Source organism: Vicia villosa, linkage group LG1, assembly GCF_029867415.1.
Source record: "Vicia villosa cultivar HV-30 ecotype Madison, WI linkage group LG1, Vvil1.0, whole genome shotgun sequence".
NCBI lineage: Eukaryota > Viridiplantae > Streptophyta > Magnoliopsida > Fabales > Fabaceae > Vicia > Vicia villosa.
This window is the reverse complement of record NC_081180.1, coordinates 193521681-193541526: the sequence shown is the minus strand read 5'-3', so window position 1 is coordinate 193541526 and position 19846 is coordinate 193521681. Positions and strand designations below refer to the sequence as shown.

General features: G+C 38.1%; 2 long non-coding RNA genes across 7 annotated transcripts; both read left to right on the top strand.

Moving 5' to 3' along the window:
* The first annotated feature begins 524 nt into the window (after nucleotides 1–524).
* LOC131644765 (uncharacterized) lies at nucleotides 525–3486 on the top strand. Of its 4 annotated transcripts, none has more exons than XR_009296645.1 (5): nucleotides 530–1402; nucleotides 1683–1759; nucleotides 1882–2011; nucleotides 2312–2562; nucleotides 2763–3484. It is a non-coding gene; the product is annotated as an uncharacterized LOC131644765 (long non-coding RNA). The 4 variants fall into 4 exon arrangements; XR_009296644.1 differs by having other exon boundaries at nucleotides 1882–2022; nucleotides 2332–2562; XR_009296642.1 differs by having other exon boundaries at nucleotides 532–1402; nucleotides 2332–2562; nucleotides 2763–3478.
* An 8782-nt stretch (nucleotides 3487–12268) lies between these two features.
* Nucleotides 12269–15253, top strand: LOC131621541 (uncharacterized). 3 transcript variants are annotated; one of them, XR_009289622.1, is made up of 5 exons: nucleotides 12269–13144; nucleotides 13425–13501; nucleotides 13624–13753; nucleotides 14106–14304; nucleotides 14505–15253. It is a non-coding gene; the product is annotated as an uncharacterized LOC131621541 (long non-coding RNA). The 3 variants fall into 3 exon arrangements; XR_009289621.1 differs by having other exon boundaries at nucleotides 13624–13764; nucleotides 14074–14304; XR_009289620.1 differs by having other exon boundaries at nucleotides 12270–13144; nucleotides 14074–14304; nucleotides 14505–15250.
* Nucleotides 15254–19846: the final 4593 nt, after the last annotated feature.

The window sequence follows — 19846 nt, the reverse complement described above, 5'->3', positions numbered from 1 at the left end:
AAATGAAACTAAAAATACTACTATTTTTTATGACCTTTTTATGAAGGAATTTAAATGCCGAAAATCAACCTAAAAAATTCTACTATTTTTTATGAGTTTTTTATGTTAACCATTATCTAAGAACCTAACAAAATCTTATGGTTGTTATTTACTCTTTTATCACTAAGGAAAAAATAAGAAAAAAAACTATATTTAAAAAGTTAAATTCTAATAAGGAAAATAATAGAGTCAGGGGGTTTTATTATGAAAATAGAAGTAGCATAGTCACTTAGACGCAGGGCCCAAACAGTGAAAAGCCCAAAGGCATTTTTGTTCAATTGTGGCAGCAAAAAAATGAGTAATGGGCTCAGAGGGAGGTGCACACAGCAAGTCATGTGAAGGCCCAAGGAATTTGTTTTTGGTTCAAACTTTGTTCTCATCATATTTTACATTCCGATTAATTCTAAGTATCAGACTTATTCACATTGAAACCTAATTAAACCTTCATTAACAACAATTAATCTAGATCTTATGTTTATCAATCAAGTTTAATTCTAATTCACCTTTATTCAATTAAAACTATAGACTAAAAAAAAATTCAATTAACTATAGAAAAAGAATATTAGAAAGGGGGAGAATTAGGGTTACGTGTTTTGTGGCCTTTGGAATCAAATCTCCTTCTTCCTTCGGACCAAACGGCAGCGACGACCCTCTTCTCCGATTCAAATTTCACCCGGTCACCCCCGGAGAACGGCACCTTCTCACGTCTTGGCCTCACCCTCTTCGTCCGTCTCAGTCTCTCTCAATCCCGCACTATCGTAAACTAACCCCAATCAACCACCTCACTCTCGCTAGTCTTCCTCTCACACTCTCCTTCGATTCGAACCTTTCCTTCTCCGATTTTGGATTTCTCTTTCTTCTGCGAACTCAGCGAGGAGCCTCTTGCGACGTTGTTGTTGCTCTTGCGTGGTATTTCAGAAGACACCGAAGATTGAAGGTTCGTTGATAGAAAGATGAACGATGTGTTGCTATAGAGTTCAAGCTGTTGATGATTAGAGTTTATGATGAAGGATGTGGCGAAGATGATGATTGAATTGTATGAGATTGATGATGCGTTGAAGAGTGATTGAAGATGATGCTGAGAAAGATGAAGAGCGGTTGTTGAATGGCGACGGCGAATATTGACGATTTGCAGCAATGATGTGAGGATGAAGCGGTGAATTCTGCAGGTTTGGAGAAGAATCTTATTATAGAGATTTGAAGATTGGGGAAGGTTCTGAATTTGAGGAGGTTTGAAGATTATCGAGGGCACGGTGATGGTGAAGAAGTGAAGAGATTGAAGAAGATGAATTGAAGAATGATGAAGATAGGAGAAGAATCGAGAGAGCTTTTTCTGTGAATGAAGATGATATATATATATCAGGTTGGTTCACTTCCTCTCTCCCTTTCTGTTGTTCTGTTACTTCTGTTGGGATAGTTAGAATGGTAACTGTTGTTTGAAAATTCTGTTAGAGGTTAGTTACTTCTGTTTTTCTGTTGAAAGTTTGTTAGGTCAGTTTGGAATTCGGTTAGAGTTTGTTAGTTAGGAAATGAGACTTATTTATATGGCTGTTTTAGGTAGTTAGGATCTGTTAGAAAACTGTTAGGTAGTTACAAATATGGTTAGAAATTGGAAATGTTAGTAAAACTGGTTTTTTGTACAGGGGCTGATTGTGCTTAGATATACGCGGATGCCGGATTTTGGTGAATGCCGTGGCGTTATGCTGAAATCCTGAATGAGGTATGGCTGCAATGTTTTTTATGTTAGCACAGTTCTTTGTGTCGAGACTTTTGACGAGTATGCTTTGGTGAATTTCGAACTATTCTGATTTTGGTTTGTTTGTGTCGACTCTATGATGACAGGTTTGGAATGAGATTGGTTGCAGGCTCGGGACTCAACTCATAGGCACTGGCGGGATGTGGTTTTCTTAGTTTGAAAATAGTTAGCACGTGAAGTCAAGTTCAGCTAAACAGGGGTCCTGTTAGTTGTAAGGTATGTATATGGTATGTCACTGATTTTGGAATGTATAATGTGTTGAATTGTTATGAAGTTAGTGATGCTCTTATTCTGGCGATTGGGTTTTGGTTAGGAATGGTTATGGCTCTGTTAAGTTTAGAAACAAGGTTCTGTGGGTTAGCAAAGTAGAAGCTATTTTTTAAAATCAATGCAATATGGTGACTGTTAGTAGGAAGGAAAATTAGTTATGAAAGAGTTAGTTGAAGTGGTTTGTAACTGTTAGCATTGTGACTGGTTTTCTCTGATTTTTCTGTATTCTTCTTGGACTTGATATAGGTTATGACTTTGTGTTGCAGAGTTTCTGATGTGGTTTATTGAATGAGTGCAGCCCGGTTTTCTTTTATGTTGTAGAGCGCTGTCGGTTTTGATTTGCAATACACAGAATTGGCTTGAATGCTCAGAGCTGGAAGTTGGGCTCAGTTTACTTGTTGGTTTATGCAGAGTGGTTTGGATTTTGCAGCAAGTATTCTCGGGTTTCCGTGAGTTGGCTTTGAATTGGCAGCATGCACGTCTCGAGATTTGACCACGTAATTGACTTGTTTCTTTTCCTTTTACTCTCAATTATTGATTGATGATAATTTGATGAATGATTGAACTGTGGCTGTTTAGTAAGTGAATTGATTCCGCTGCATTGTAATCATACAAAGTTAGCATTAGCATGAATGGTACTGGACGGTGGTTTAATGATGCTGAGCCGGTTCCGGTTTTATTTCGGTTTGCACTGCAGGTTATTGCTTGAATGTGCAGGAGCTGCTCACTTGTGTAATGGAGAAATGGAGGAGACGAACCGAGGCAAGCTTTGGCGAGGGACACAACTTTGGCTTATGTCCACTAGAATTAGCAAATCGTTTTGAATTCGAAACAGGGACTGAATGTAATAAAACCTTTGGTATTTTGTACCCTTTGTAAGAACCTGTCCATATCCCGTGTCTTTGTAGATTGGATGCTTCAAGACCTTGTCAGAAGTTTATGGCTTTTTGTAATGAAATGTTTGATTGTGATTTGTAATGGATGTAACTTGTAATAGACTATCTTATACGGATGGTGGTTTGGTATGTAATTCTTTTTTGATGAGGGATTTTGAAATGAATGGATATTTGAATTTATGCTTGCAACTTTGAATAGAATTTTCTTATGAGTGAATTGTGAATGATACTCGAGCAGATATTGAACGATGACTTGAGTCTTGTATGAACACTCACACTGAACTCATAATTACGCACCGCTTTGCCATTAGTCTTCCCACATGTCCACATGCACTTAAACTTGCAACATGAGCCAATTAATGAATACTTTATGCATACCATGAGAGAACTTGAACATAGCCGATCTTAAGTCAACTTGTTGAGCCACAAGTAGCCCAATTGATTAAACAAAGTCGAATCCTCAATACAACTCCAGAATGTATCACGTCTTGATTGAAATGTCTCCTTTAACAAACGAATTTAATATGACACCCTGAGGAATCCTCTGATGAGGATGAAGCATAAGAGAACATTTTAACATGAAATTCAATTGTCCTCTGCTGATGGACCTTAACAAACTCGAACACTGCGAATAAGAAACCTTAACTCAACGATCCTCAGTCAAACTTTTGATGGATACACACCTTGTAACTTGGTGAAGAAGAAATCTGTGAATTAACCCTAGTACGTATTTCAATACATACGGGGAAACCAGTTGAGATAAGCTTATCTGAAGTAGAAACATCAAAGCTATAGACAAACCCTAAGCTTTCAAACCTTGATCCCAAAGCCAAGTTATTGATTAATGAATGCATGTTATGTTAATGCCCTAGTGAGAAAGATGATGCATATGAAATGAGAAGCCTAAGCCAGTTAGAAATAAAGGGGTAGGACAAATTTGGGGTATGACAGCTGCCCCTATTTAATCATCTTAAACCTGAAGGTGAGATTGGCGTTAGCCTTTCGAACATTCGAGGTAGAAGAAGATTAAATATGAGAGTACCAGAAATTTGTCCTAAAAAGAAGATGGTGTAAATGATATCCTTATTTTTTGTTTTTGTTTTGATATCTGCTGGGGAAAGAGATTTTTGTTTTTCCTGGTGGAAGAATTTACAGTGGGTAATGGGTTTGAATGGAGATAGCTTATAACGTGGTAGCGGTGCCGACACGGGGTTTTCAAAGGGAATGGTTGTATGAAACAATGATCGAAAGAAAAAGACCTCGTGCGATTTACGACTCAACGTCAGGACTGAAAGGAATAAGATCTCGTGGCGATCTATGACTCAACATCGAAAGAAGATCTCGTGGCGATCAACTCGTCAACAGAAGAAAAGGGAATAAGATCTCGTGGCGATCTTATGACTCAACATCGAAAGAAGATCTCGTGGCGATCAACTCGTCAACAGAAGAAAAGGGAATAAGATCTCGTGGCGATCTTATGACTCAACATCGAAAGAAGATCTCGTGGCGATCAACTCGTCAACAGAAGAAAAGGGAATAAGATCTCGTGGCGATCTTATGACTCAACATCGAAAGAAGATCTCGTGGCTATCAACTCGTCAACAGAAGAAAAGGGAATAAGATCTCGTGGCGATCTTATGACTCAACATCGAAAGAAGATCTCGTGGCGATCAACTCGTCAACAGAAGAAAAAGGAAATAAGATCTCGTGGCGATCTTATGACTCAACATCGAAAGAAGATCTCGTGGCGATCAACTCGTCGACGGAAGAAAAGGGAATAAGATCTCGTGGCGATCTATGACTCAACATCGAAAGAAGACCTCGTGGCGATCAACTCGTCAACAGAAGACAAGGGAATAAGATCTCGTGGCGATCTTATGACTCAACATCGAAAGAAAATCTCGTGCGATTTTCCACACTTTGGAAAGGAATAAGATCTCGTGGCGATCTATGACTCAACATCGACTCGACATCGAGGGACAAAAGAAAACATTGTGTCAGACACTCATCAGAGATTGAAGATACCTCGCATCGGCACCGTGGTTGGAAGAGATTTGAAATGTAGTAGCAGATATCAATCGGAATTTGTAAGGACAACTTTTTGTGTGGGGATGTATTATTGTCTTGATTGAGTGCGGACTTGTATTATCTGGCTTGTGCTTTGTTATGCATGTTTGAATTTTGATGCATGGCGTAATGATCCCCTTTGATGGATATGCTACGCTTTTGAGGATGCAATGTTATATGCAATGAAAACTATATGCAGAGTGCCAAATAAAGGCCTTAGTGAGATAAACACCAGGGAGAATCCCCTTAGTGTTAAGGACCATGTGGAGGTGCCAATAGATGTTGGACTTTGATTTGTAAGATGCACTTTTATTTGACTTGAAGAATGATTTCTGACTTCTCACCATGTGCCACTGCTTGGAGGATTTTCAGCTTAAGGAGATTCCCTTGATTCACCATGTTGGAGATGAGAAATCCAGATAAGGAGCCTTGATTAGGGAAGTAGGACAACTCCTAGGAGAAATAAACTCCTATGCTTGAGGAATGGAACAGACTCTCGGGAGAAATAAACTCCATGCTTGGGGAGATACCAAGGTTCCAGGAGAAATAAACTCCTATGACTAGGGAAAGGACAATAAAACTCAGAAGATCGTGCCCCAAGTTTCATGACCCACAAAGGAAATTGCCCCACAGGATCCACGGAGAGATTTGTCAAATCTCGACGTAACTGCCCCAGATTGGTTGAATTTGAGGGAGATCCTTGACATGATTGCCCCAGATTGATCAAAGCTTGAAGAGATTTATCGACATGATTGCCCCAGATATACTGAATTTGAGAGGTCAAACCTTGATTCAATTTCCCCTGATTAGGCACATCTTACTTAGAATCCTCAAGCTTTCTTTGTTTTGAAGTCACACGAACATGGAGACAACTTTACCACGCTCAACGGAGTCTCCAAACTCTTCCCCTCAAGGTAATCCAAGAAAGCATCAATTGTTCATGCCCAACGGAGTTCTTTTAGAGAACTTGCCCCTCGATAGTCAACATTTGAAATGATTAGCTTTTACTCCTCAGAGTTCTCAAGTCTCTTGTATTTTGACATGATCAAGTTACTTACTGATTCTCATCATGGTAACTTCCTTGATGTTAAGCACATATTTGTATGCAAAAGAATGTTAATTCTAAGAATGATGATTCTAATGCAAAGCCTATGTTGGTCTTGAAGTTGTAAAACTTTTTTATGAAATGAGGTTGCGACCTCTTGTGACCGAATCACTAGTTGACACAACCTCGATTTTTTGCATATGGAAGATAAAGCAAGCATACGATACCAACATGGATATGTGTCTCGCTTCATTGGGAGTCAGTTAAACGCTATCTCATCGGAGTGCGCTTTCAAGATAAACCCTACTTCAATTAGGACTTTTAAGGGTTGTAATTTGGCCGGGTTCACGGTTTTTAGAAAACAAAGGATTTTTAGGCTCAAAATTATTTGTACCCACCCCCTTCGTGATGTTCTCCAGTCCTATGTTCAATTTAGCTTGATACGAGTGTTCATCCCTCACAAGGAATTTTGAAATGGTTGAGGAATCAATGAGGTTCTTTGGACATGGCGGTCGCTCACCTTTTATTCTTCTGATTCATTATCACACGGCTTTGTTCTTGCTTGGCAATTTCATCGTCCTTTTTTTTTTCTTTTTTCATTTTTCTTTTCATCTTTTATTATTTTCGTCATTTTTTGCTTTTTTTTTGAACAAGTCGTGTGACCTCGCATTATCTTTGATTCGTTGGAGGTGATTGCGACCGCCTCACTCCTTTGATTTGATGAAGGATTACCATTGTGGCATCGTCATCTCTTGATCTTTTGATGGAATAAGGATAATCATTGCGGTTTTGAAATTCCTCAACCTTTTGAAGGATAACCATTGTTGTATCCTTAGATGCATACCCTTTTGGTGAGTTTTGAACACTCGATCAAGTTAAATGAACGCTACCCTGCCCCAAGGTTAAAATTAAGGGTTTTTATGATTTAGAAAAGAAACTCCTTCTTCAAGGCTCAAAGGGGTTGACGAGGGTCTATCTCCCTTATATCTCCGGTGTTTGGGGATTTGAAACAATGCCTGTACATCCTCAGTAGGGTTTTTATTCGAAAACACATGATTAGAGATTTTTCATTTTTATCTTTCATCATTCTCCCTCAGCTTTTTGCATAAGCAAGCAATTAGTAAAGTTGGTATCGTAATGCCAAAAACATTTTATGAGTGAAAACGAATGGATTTCTTCAAGACAAACATAAACAATGTATTATGACTGTCATTCAGAAATTAACAAGTTTTTACATCCTAGCAATGCTTAAACACACAAATGAAAAATTACAATGAGAATGCAGTAAGAAACTAAATGAGTGTCGTTGTTGAGGAGACTTGACTCCGTCTGGACTTGTTGAGCTTGAATACTTTCTTGCAGTTCTTTCCAAACGCTTCAGATTACTCCAAAAGAGAACTCCAACGAAGTCACCCATGAGTCGTAAACTTTTGCCTTGCTTTAGGGATTCGAGCAATGCGAGTGATGCAATACCCAAGATAAGAGTACGTCTTGCTTATCCCTCGTGCGGGAGCCCCAAGCATAGTTGCTAGAGTAGTAATCGCCATCATAAACGGGAAGAATCTTGTATGATCATCAACTCAAGAGAGCTACTTGTGGTGAAGAAGACCCAATACTAGAATCTTAACCAATTGTGATTCCAACAAACAAGGAAACGAATGAGCACAAGGCAATAGAATCACATCAATTTGTTTCTCATGTTCTTCTTGTCTCTGTTAACTAGCAAGGCCACTGAGAAGGAGATCATGAGAAAAGGCAACTGATATATGAAGTAGACCCTTGAGAATGAGAAGCATTGTGAAGAACACTCTTGATCATCACACGGAAGAAGATTCTGACGAAGTCATCCAGGAATTTGTAATGCTTTTAGGGATTCGAGCAATGCGAATGATGCAATGCTCAAGATAAGAGTGCGTCTTGCTTATCCCTCGTGCGGGAGCCCCAAGCATATTCATTGAAGAAGTATTTGCCATGGAGGAACCTTGCGTAGTCACCAAACTTAGAGAAGCTATTTGTTGCAAAGATAACTCAAACACCAACTGAAACACCAACCTCCACGGATACAACTGAGCCTAAGAACCTTGAGAATGAGAGATGCTTCTACAAAACATTCTTGATTTCTTTTTTTTTTGGAAAAGATTATGAAGAAGTTGCTCGAGAATTTGTGGTGCTTTTATTATTATCATACCAACCAACTCAGACAAGGAAGTAGTCTTCAACAAAATAGGGAATACTGAAGTGAGAATACGGAAATGAAATGATGATTGCCAATGTTGAGGAGCCTTGACTCCATTTGGGCTTATTCTTCTTCTTTTTTTTTGTGATATTTTCTGGAATGCGGGCATTCACTTATGCATGAACTCTTCGTTCTATGCGCAGGCCATTTGGAGTGAATGATATTACTTTGGAGTCAATGAGATCTTGGACTTTGTGTTTCAAAATATTACAATCCTCAGTTGAATGTCCAGATGTCCCAGAATGGTACTCACACCTTGCATTTAAGTCATATCCTTGAGGAATTGGTATTGGAGGGGGCTTAAACTCCCTTAGTTGGACCAAAGAATCCTTGAGCAAATGAGAAAGCAGCTGACTATAGGTCATAGGAATTGGGTCAATCCTTCTTGGTGGTCTCCTTGGCATTTGTGGACCCTGCTGATGGCAATGATTCCAGTACCCATTCTGTTCAGGTGCCTTCCTCTTTTGATTTGGCTGTGAAACAAATGGAGACTGATGAGGTGGGAAACCTGGAACCCAAGATGGTGCATTATGCTTCTGATTTGAAGTAGATCTGACATAGAAGTATGAATCAACCTTTTCTTCCACCGCAGTTGGAACCCCATTTCCTCGAACAAACATACCCTCGGGGGTGAACAAAATCATTTTTGAATCAATGAGATCTTGAATTTGCTGCTTCAGCGCCCTACAATTCTCAATATCATGACCAGGTGCCCCAGAATGGAACTCACATCGAGCATTGGCATCAAAGGTGGGGGGAAGCTTTCCAGGCGTAGCCAATTCTCGTAGCTCAATCAACTGAAGCTCCAGCAAACGGGGAAGTAACTGAGCGTAAGGCATCGGGATAGGATTGAGAATTCTCTGAGGTATCTTAGGCTTTTTCCCACACATCTGGCCTCCTTGAAGAACAGATTGGCATGGAGGTAATGGCACATGGAGTTGAGGAGGAACTTCCTGAGGTATTCCATGAGTGGGAAAGGATCCTACTGAAGAGAAGGGATCAACAACTTCTGTTGCAGCAGTAGGAACAACATCCCCTTCCTTTCTTAATACCGTCTTCAGAACTTCCATGACCAAGCTCAATTGAGTCTTCAACTGACTATTCTCCTCTTTTAGTGCATCCTGATTACGTACCAAGTCTCGCATCTCCAACGTAAGATGACCCATTTGTTCCTTCATCTCATCCATTTCCTCACGGAGTTGTTCCATAGTTGATCTTGGAGTTGTGGCGGCGAGAAGTCAAATCTGTTGTTGATTTTGAAATTTGCATAGAAAGGGTCCCATAAGTCTTTGAAAGAACCATGAAATGCATGATAGTATGAATGCATGTTTCATTTATGAGAGATCCCAAAGTCTTTTCACACACTTTCATTCTTCTTTTTTTTTTTGAATCAAAGCTTCTCTTTTGTATAGAATATCTTTTCTTTTCTTTTTGCTTTTTCTTTTTGGGAATCAAAGCTTTGTTTTATATGGAGTATCTTTTCTTTTTTTTCTTTTTTTTCTTTTTTTTTCCTTTTTTTTTTGGAAATAGACTTTAGGATCTTTCATAAATAGAGTGGACAAAGTAATGATGTTATGCAATGCAAAAGCATGGGATCCACGGTCCATATAATCTTAGTAACCACTGTACAATCCTCTGAATAACTGATACAGGTCAAATGTCACAGAATCAAAGGTCCGACACCTTTTTGAATACCAGGAAGACCAATAGTCACCAACAGTACCTGTCATGTATATCCCTCCCCACTCACAGGTGAATCTAGGTCAGGGTAGGTCAAAAAAGCCAACAGAGGATTGAAAGTAGGCGTAATCATACGATATTGCCTCTTTCAACCAAGCTTTGTCCGTGGATACATGATCGGATCAATCAGACATACGTCTTCTGTCCGTCATGGCCACTCTATTCCTAGTTCCTAAGGTATCACTCATGGCCTGGGTATTGGGCCTTTTACCTCATAGAACATCCCACCCAACCTGCAAAACAGAACAGAAGACCCCAAGGAACACAAAATATAATCCATATGCATGATGTGCAAACAGAAATAAACATGATATGCAAGCAGAAAAATAAACATGCAAACATATATACAAGGTATAGACATAAAAACAAATAAACACCCAGTAAATAAACAAACAAACGCAGGCTAGGATCGACTCGCTAAGGATGGACCAGCAACAGGTCTAGCAACATCCCCAGCAGAGTCGCCAGCTGTCGCACGCTCGCGAAAAATGAACAGAGTCGCCACCAATATATTTATCCCATAAGGGAAAGGAATACCAGAAAACCTAACAAAGGAAGGAACAGGGTCTTGCGACCATAGAATAGGGTACGGGAGTCGGTTATGCAAGGGGAAGGTGCTAGCACCCCTCGCGCCCATCGTACTCGATGGTATCCACCTATGTTTGTTTCTATCTAAAGGGTGTATACTATGTCTATGTCTAAATGCGAAATGAATGCAAAATGTAGGGAAAATAAAGAATTGTACTCGCACGGGCCCTACCCCGCTGCCTACGTATCCTTTTCAGGAATCAGAGTTACCGTAGCTCGGCTCACGATTTTCTGTTTGTTTTGTGTTTTTTAGTTGGGCGGAGTTAACGCTCGCGCTCTTGCATAAGGAATCGCCTAGGATGCAATGGAGCGGAGATAACTTGCCCTTAAGAAAAGAGGGAAGAGAGAGAGAATTGGTTTGTATCTTTTAAGGGTAATTCCATGATGACGAGAACCTACTACAAGGCTTCGCATCACTTCCTTACTTTGTTTTAAATCTGACCATTTATTAGGTTTTTTGAAGTGTTTTTGGTTGGTGTTTTTTAAGGGAATTTGTTTGTGACTCAGATCATACCAAAAAGAGTTTTGTTTTGCATATTTAGAGAACGCACATCGAGGCCTACGCCACAATCGTTTCTCTAAATAACGGTTAAGAAATGCATCGAGGCTTCACACCTCAATCATTTCTTCTCCGCTAAGTAAAGGAAATACAAAAAGGAGTTCTTTTGTGAATATTTAGAGAATGCACATCGAGGCCTACGCCACAATCGTTTCTCTAAATAACGGTTAAGAAATACATCGAGGCTTCACACCTCAATCATTTCTTCTCCGCTAAGTAGGAAAGAACATACATCGGGGCCTACGCCCCAATCATTTCTTTCCTACTATGAAATATAGTAACGGTATGATCTTCATCGGTATTTATTAAGTGTTTTAAAAGTTGAAAGGGAAAAGAATGAAAGAAGGGAACTATTTCTAAATCTAGTCTAAGTTGTCTATACGAGTCTAAATCCTTATGTTAACATGGGGTAGATTCTATAAGAAGCATACAAGTGGTATTAACAACATAGGCCAAAAATATGGCCAAAAACAAGTAATAAAGTCACACAACAATTATACAAAAATAACAGGGAACTATTACAAAACGGCTCAAGCATTAGTACGAAAATGAAACTAAAAATACTACTATTTTTTATGACCTTTTTATGAAGGAATTTAAATGCCGAAAATCAACCTAAAAAATTCTACTATTTTTTATGAGTTTTTTATGTTAACCATTATCTAAGAACCTAACAAAATCTTATGGTTGTTATTTACTCTTTTATCACTAAGGAAAAAATAAGAAAAAAAACTATATTTAAAAAGTTAAATTCTAATAAGGAAAATAATAGAGTCAGGGGGTTTTATTATGAAAATAGAAGTAGCATAGTCACTTAGACGCAGGGCCCAAACAGTGAAAAGCCCAAAGGCATTTTTGTTCAATTGTGGCAGCAAAAAAATGAGTAATGGGCTCAGAGGGAGGTGCACACAGCAAGTCATGTGAAGGCCCAAGGAATTTGTTTTTGGTTCAAACTTTGTTCTCATCATATTTTACATTCCGATTAATTCTAAGTATCAGACTTATTCACATTGAAACCTAATTAAACCTTCATTAACAACAATTAATCTAGATCTTATGTTTATCAATCAAGTTTAATTCTAATTCACCTTTATTCAATTAAAACTATAGACTAAAAAAAAATTCAATTAACTATAGAAAAAGAATATTAGAAAGGGGGAGAATTAGGGTTACGTGTTTTGTGGCCTTTGGAATCAAATCTCCTTCTTCCTTCGGACCAAACGGCAGCGACGACCCTCTTCTCCGATTCAAATTTCACCCGGTCACCCCCGGAGAACGGCACCTTCTCACGTCTTGGCCTCACCCTCTTCGTCCGTCTCAGTCTCTCTCAATCCCGCACTATCGTAAACTAACCCCAATCAACCACCTCACTCTCGCTAGTCTTCCTCTCACACTCTCCTTCAATTCGAACCTTTCCTTCTCCGATTTTGGATTTCTCTTTCTTCTGCGAACTCAGCGAGGAGCCTCTTGCGACGTTGTTGTTGCTCTTGCGTGGTATTTCAGAAGACACCGAAGATTGAAGGTTTGTTGATAGAAAGATGAACGATGTGTTGCTATAGAGTTCAAGCTGTTGATGATTAGAGTTTATGATGAAGGATGTGGCGAAGATGATGATTGAATTGTATGAGATTGATGATGCTTTGAAGAGTGATTGAAGATGATGCTGAGAAAGATGAAGAGCGGTTGTTGAATGGCGACGGCGAATATTGACGATTTGCAGCAATGATGTGAGGATGAAGCGGTGAATTCTGCAGGTTTGGAGAAGAATCTTATTATAGAGATTTGAAGATTGGGGAAGGTTCTGAATTTGAGGAGGTTTGAAGATTATCGAGGGCACGGTGATGGTGAAGAAGTGAAGAGATTGAAGAAGATGAATTGAAGAATGATGAAGATAGGAGAAGAATCGAGAGAGCTTTTTCTGTGAATGAAGATGATATATATATATCAGGTTGGTTCACTTCCTCTCTCCCTTTCTGTTGTTCTGTTACTTCTGTTGGGATAGTTAGAATGGTAACTGTTGTTTGAAAATTCTGTTAGAGGTTAGTTACTTCTGTTTTTCTGTTGAAAGTTTGTTAGGTCAGTTTGGAATTCGGTTAGAGTTTGTTAGTTAGGAAATGAGACTTATTTATATGGCTGTTTTAGGTAGTTAGGATCTGTTAGAAAACTGTTAGGTAGTTACAAATATGGTTAGAAATTGGAAATGTTAGTAAAACTGGTTTTTTGTACAGGGGCTGATTGTGCTTAGATATACGCGGATGCCGGATTTTGGTGAATGCCGTGGCGTTATGCTGAAATCCTGAATGAGGTATGGCTGCAATGTTTTTTATGTTAGCACAGTTCTTTGTGTCGAGACTTTTGACGAGTATGCTTTGGTGAATTTCGAACTATTCTGATTTTGGTTTGTTTGTGTCGACTCTATGATGACAGGTTTGGAATGAGATTGGTTGCAGGCTCGGGACTCAACTCATAGGCACTGGCGGGATGTGGTTTTCTTAGTTTGAAAATAGTTAGCACGTGAAGTCAAGTTCAGCTAAACAGGGGTCCTGTTAGTTGTAAGGTATGTATATGGTATGTCACTGATTTTGGAATGTATAATGTGTTGAATTGTTATGAAGTTAGTGATGCTCTTATTCTGGCGATTGGGTTTTGGTTAGGAATGGTTATGGCTCTGTTAAGTTTAGAAACAAGGTTCTGTGGGTTAGCAAAGTAGAAGCTATTTTTTAAAATCAATGCAATATGGTGACTGTTAGTAGGAAGGAAAATTAGTTATGAAAGAGTTAGTTGAAGTGGTTTGTAACTGTTAGCATTGTGACTGGTTTTCTCTGATTTTTCTGTATTCTTCTTGGACTTGATATAGGTTATGACTTTGTTTTGCAGAGTTTCTGATGTGGTTTATTGAATGAGTGCAGCCCGGTTTTCTTTTATGTTGTAGAGCGCTGTCGGTTTTGATTTGCAATACACAGAATTGGCTTGAATGCTCAGAGCTGGAAGTTGGGCTCAGTTTACTTGTTGGTTTATGCAGGGTGGTTTGGATTTTGCAGCAAGTATTCTCGGGTTTCCGTGAGTTGGCTTTGAATTGGCAGCATGCACGTCTCGAGATTTGACCACGTAATTGACTTGTTTCTTTTCCTTTTACTCTCAATTATTGATTGATGATAATTTGATGAATGATTGAACTGTGGCTGTTTAGTAAGTGAATTGATTCCGCTGCATTGTAATCGTACAAAGTTAGCATTAGCATGAATGGTACTGGACGGTGGTTTAATGATGCTGAGCCGGTTCCGGTTTTATTTCGGTTTGCACTGCAGGTTATTGCTTGAATGTGCAGGAGCTGCTCACTTGTGTAATGGAGAAATGGAGGAGACGAACCGAGGCAAGCTTTGGCGAGGGACACAACTTTGGCTTATGTCCACTAGAATTAGCAAATCATTTTGAATTCGAAACAGGGACTGAATGTAATAAAACCTTTGGTATTTTGTACCCTTTGTAAGAACCTGTCCATATCCCGTGTCTTTGTAGATTGGATGCTTCAAGACCTTGTCAGAAGTTTATGGCTTTTTGTAATGAAATGTTTGATTGTGATTTGTAATGGATGTAACTTGTAATAGACTATCTTATACGGATGGTGGTTTGGTATGTAATTCTTTTTTGATGAGGGATTTTGAAATGAATGGATATTTGAATTTATGCTTGCAACTTTGAATAGAATTTTCTTATGAGTGAATTGTGAATGATACTCGAGCAGATATTGAACGATGACTTGAGTCTTGTATGAACACTCACACTGAACTCATAATTACGCACCGCTTTGCCATTAGTCTTCCCACATGTCCACATGCACTTAAACTTGCAACATGAGCCAATTAATGAATACTTTATGCATACCATGAGAGAACTTGAACATAGCCGATCTTAAGTCAACTTGTTGAGCCACAAGTAGCCCAATTGATTAAACAAAGTCGAATCCTCAATACAACTCCAGAATGTATCACGTCTTGATTGAAATGTCTCCTTTAACAAACGAATTTAATATGACACCCTGAGGAATCCTCTGATGAGGATGAAGCATAAGAGAACATTTTAACATGAAATTCAATTGTCCTCTGCTGATGGACCTTAACAAACTCGAACACTGCGAATAAGAAACCTTAACTCAACGATCCTCAGTCAAACTTTTGATGGATACACACCTTGTAACTTGGTGAAGAAGAAATCTGTGAATTAACCCTAGTACGTATTTCAATACATACGGGGAAACCAGTTGAGATAAGCTTATCTGAAGTAGAAACATCAAAGCTATAGACAAACCCTAAGCTTTCAAACCTTGATCCCAAAGCCAAGTTATTGATTAATGAATGCATGTTATGTTAATGCCCTAGTGAGAAAGATGATGCATATGAAATGAGAAGCCTAAGCCAGTTAGAAATAAAGGGGTAGGACAAATTTGGGGTATGACAAGTGGTAACCGGGGCTGGAACATATGACGGAGGAGGTGGATGTCCGGAGGAAGAAGAACCGGAGGTACGTCCACCGCGAGACAAATGAGCCAATCAATGTAAGCTATAGTTTATCATTATCATCTGGGGACGTCATTTCTAAAAAATCAAGATTAAAAATAATAAGATTTTTTTCCCAATTTTTTGTAATGACGTCCCCTGATGATAATGATAAACTATAGCTTACATTGATTGGCTCCTTTGTGTCGCGGTGGACGTACCTCCGGTTCTTCTTCCTCCGGATATCCACCTCCTCCGTCATATGTTCCGGCCCGGGTTACCACTTCCAAAAACTAAGATGATAATATTATCGTTGTAATCTTCACCCGATTAAATAAAGCGAATTGTAACTTTAATTTTCGTTGGAAGTCTTTTTTTCTCCCCACCACTCTCTCATCCCCACTTACCCGTGTTGAACAATATGTAACTTTAATTTTATGTAATATTATCGTTGTAATCTTCACCCGATTAAATGAAGATTCTGTTGTTTTAGACCTTGCCAAATGAAGATTCTGTTGTTTTAGACCTTGCCAAAAGAGCATTAGGCCAACCTTTCCCTTTTGATTTCCTTTTGATCCAAGCCAAATCAAAATTGTTCTCCATCTTCATATCCATCCACTTGAAAATCCCTTACACTTGAACATAAGGTGATCAAGATCTTCATTATCCTCTTTACACAAGTCGCATATGGTATTCTGCAGCATGCCCATATTGTTCATCCTAGCTTTAGTTAGTAAACGGTTCTGACAGACAAGTCAAAGGATCACTTTTGATCTAGGCCTTGCAAAGTTGTGAGCCATCATGTGATAACAATCAACTCTATTATCATCCTCAATCAAGATGTTATAAACCTTCAACATGCTGAATTTCCTCTGACTTCTCATGTTGTTCCAACAGTTCTCAATTCTTCCAATATCAGTTTTACTTGCCAAGATATGTTTGAGGATCCATGTACAGTTATTGCCCTGATGTCATACCCCAAAATTTTCCCATCATATTTACTCATATTTCAGTCTATCTGACTTTCAAATGCTTAAAGATATACAAGAAGGAAGCATGCAGTCTCTCTCTCCTAAACAAATGCCTCTGAACTAGGGTTTTGCTTATCTCAAAGAAGACTCAAGTTCTGACACCTCAAATGGACTTCATAGCTTCTCATATGCCTCAAAGGATCCTCATGCCAAGTTTCAAGCTCTGATTCACAAGATTGCCCAGACAAAAGCTCAAATAGTCAACAGTCGACTAGTTGACCTAAAAGTCAAACTATGATCAAACCTTAATCAAAACTTCTGATTTTTGGTCAACATCCTCATTATGAAGTAGCATCCATCATTTGATCAAGGATTGATCATGATTCATCAAGAAAAGCTCCAAAATCTTCAAAAAACTGAGTTTCTAAATTAGGGTTTTTAAGGAGAAAGTCAACCCAACTTTGAACAGCCATAACTTTCACATGGAGTATCAGAAATTTCCCATCCAAAGCTCATTTTGAAGCAAATTGAATTCTCTACAACTTTTCCTCTCACAAGCCAAGGCCAGAAATGCACCATTTGGGAGATAGAGCCAAAACATTACAGGTCCTTCTAAAAGATCGCAAAAAGTCATTTTTTCTCAAAGCTCATAACTCGAACATGGTAGACTCAATTGAGATGAAAACAAAAGGAGCTTTTAGAGGACTCCTTAAGCTTTCTAAAAAGTCCTAGAACACCTTCATACGATCACTATTGAGAAAGTTATGATTTGCTAAAATTAGGGCGATTTTGAGAGAATGTTTGAAAGACAAAGTGATAAATTTTGTTGTCTTGGACTCATGGGCCTAACATTTGGTTTTGAAACATGATCCTAAGCATACCCAAGACCTCTAAGCCCAATCACATGCTCTCCTTTATTTATTTTATTTATTTTTGAATTTAAGTAATTTAAATTCAATTTTAATTGAAATAAATATTGAAAAAAGTCAATGATTTTGTGCTAAACTTATTTTGTGATAAAAAACTAAGAATATATTTAGGATATTTGATTGAAGATCCGTGGCTAAAGGATTGGAGAGAATTTTGGACAAGATATTCTTCAAAACTAGTAACTTTCAATCAAGCTCCAAATCAAAGATTCAATTGACAAATCAAAGATATTTGGATAATTTCTCTTGCCCTAATTTGATTCATTATAAAACCACAAGAGAACCTGATCATGGGGAGGAATTTTTGGTCGCAGAAGAATCCTATTCAAGGGCAACAAAACTGTGGCCTCCAAAGGACTTGCAGAAAAGGATCTCAACCAATTCGAGTCATTCTGAGGATCCAAACAGCTTTATCGGTGTTCTCTGAAGGATTCCCATCGATCGCCATCAATCAGAACACTCACAAGCGTAAAATCACGTTCATGTTTGATCAACATATTTTCCAATTCGATTTCATACATACACACATTTCTACCGTGATTTGATTATATATTTATGTTGGTGATGATGATTGTAAGCAATCTGGGCAGTTTAATTGTGCTTTAAGTGCAGGTTTTGGTTGATGCCATGGTTAGGGTTTCGGAGCTCTAATTTAGAGCCATGCGATTTGAGACCGAATTAACCCAAATTGATCACGTTTTCGTGATCAGTGGGTGATGTTCAACTAATCTGGGTTATTTCTTTGTATTTCTTGGCCATGATTTGCAGTTTTAATGAAGCATGAGGTTATAGCCACACATAAAAACCGTGGCTAGAAGTTGTTTTATTTGCAGAAAGTCATATGAGCAAGATGAACAGGGAGCGCGCTTCTTCTTCTATTTTTTTAAAATTCAAATTTCCTTTTTTTTGGTTATATTGATTTTGATTCCACTATGTAATGACTATTAAAGCGCAACATACATGGCAACAATCACTTTCTCTTAACAACCATGGCCTTGGTTCGATTCCAGGCTCAGACTAAGTTTTTTTTACATTTAATTGTTAACCAATCCAACGCGTCTCACCCTCACGTGTCCACGGTACACTCTCAAATCACTGCCACAGGATCAACGTAAGGTTAGATCCAAGGATCCTGGGGACGCCTTCCTATGGTGCACCTTCTAGATGCGTATGCACCAGATTTTCCATGCTAAGTTTTCTAACTTAATTCTTTTTATTTATTTCTAATAGGTTTTTTTTATCTTTTTTTAACACTAAACTTTTTTTTTCAAAGATTTGTTACCTTTCTTTTAAACTAACTTTCTTTTCAAAATTTATTTAAATAAAAATAATTTTAATTTTTAGATAATTTAATTATTTTTGAATTATTAGGATTAGTCTCTAAATTAATTAGGTTTATAACCATTAATTAATTTTAGGATTACTTAGCCTCGACTTTAAGCAAAACCCTAGTAGCCATAGGTGTCTTGGGCAGGTGTCGCCCATTAACTTAGTGTCGCTTTTCATAAAACCTCATTCCCTAAAAAAAAATCAGGGTTTATCCTGACATTTTAAAAAAAAACCTTATCTTTTTATATCTTAACTTATTTCATTTAAAAATTTTTTTTATATATAATTTTATGTAACTAATTGTCATATTTAATTGCACGTTCGATTTTCTTAATTTCTAAACAGTTATTTAAAATGTTAAATTAATTGCTTTGCACATTCGATTTTCAGTCGATGCACTAACATTTTTCTTCTTCGTAGCTAATTTTCAGGATTAACCAAGATCTTTCAGCCATGCGCCATGCCAATCGAAAAGCTAAGTTCTAATCCTTTTCTCATTTGAATGTTATTTTTTTAATTTTTGCCTTATAGTTTAAATCAGGGTTTGTTCCCATTACCAATGAATTTGTAATGCACTCACCCCTATTATTTTCTGATTAATTCTCAGATGTTCAGAGTCAATCGAAGGTTCGAGGAAGATCAAGGCTCAAGATAAAGATAATTAAATTAACTATTCATATTTTCTGCTTTAATTCCCCCATCCCCGCAGGTGTTTATTGTAATAGCGTAGAAACTTTTATTTTTCTGCCTTTAATTTTAAACTGCGTGGTTAGTAATCTTAGGGAGTGCAAGACTATTAACTGAACCTAGATCACTAATTTACAAGATAAATATCATCGAAGTTAACCACATGATTGTGCACCCACACACCTTTAGGGTAACCTTTCTTGTTGCCTTGTTGCCTTGCTGCCTTATTATCTTGTTG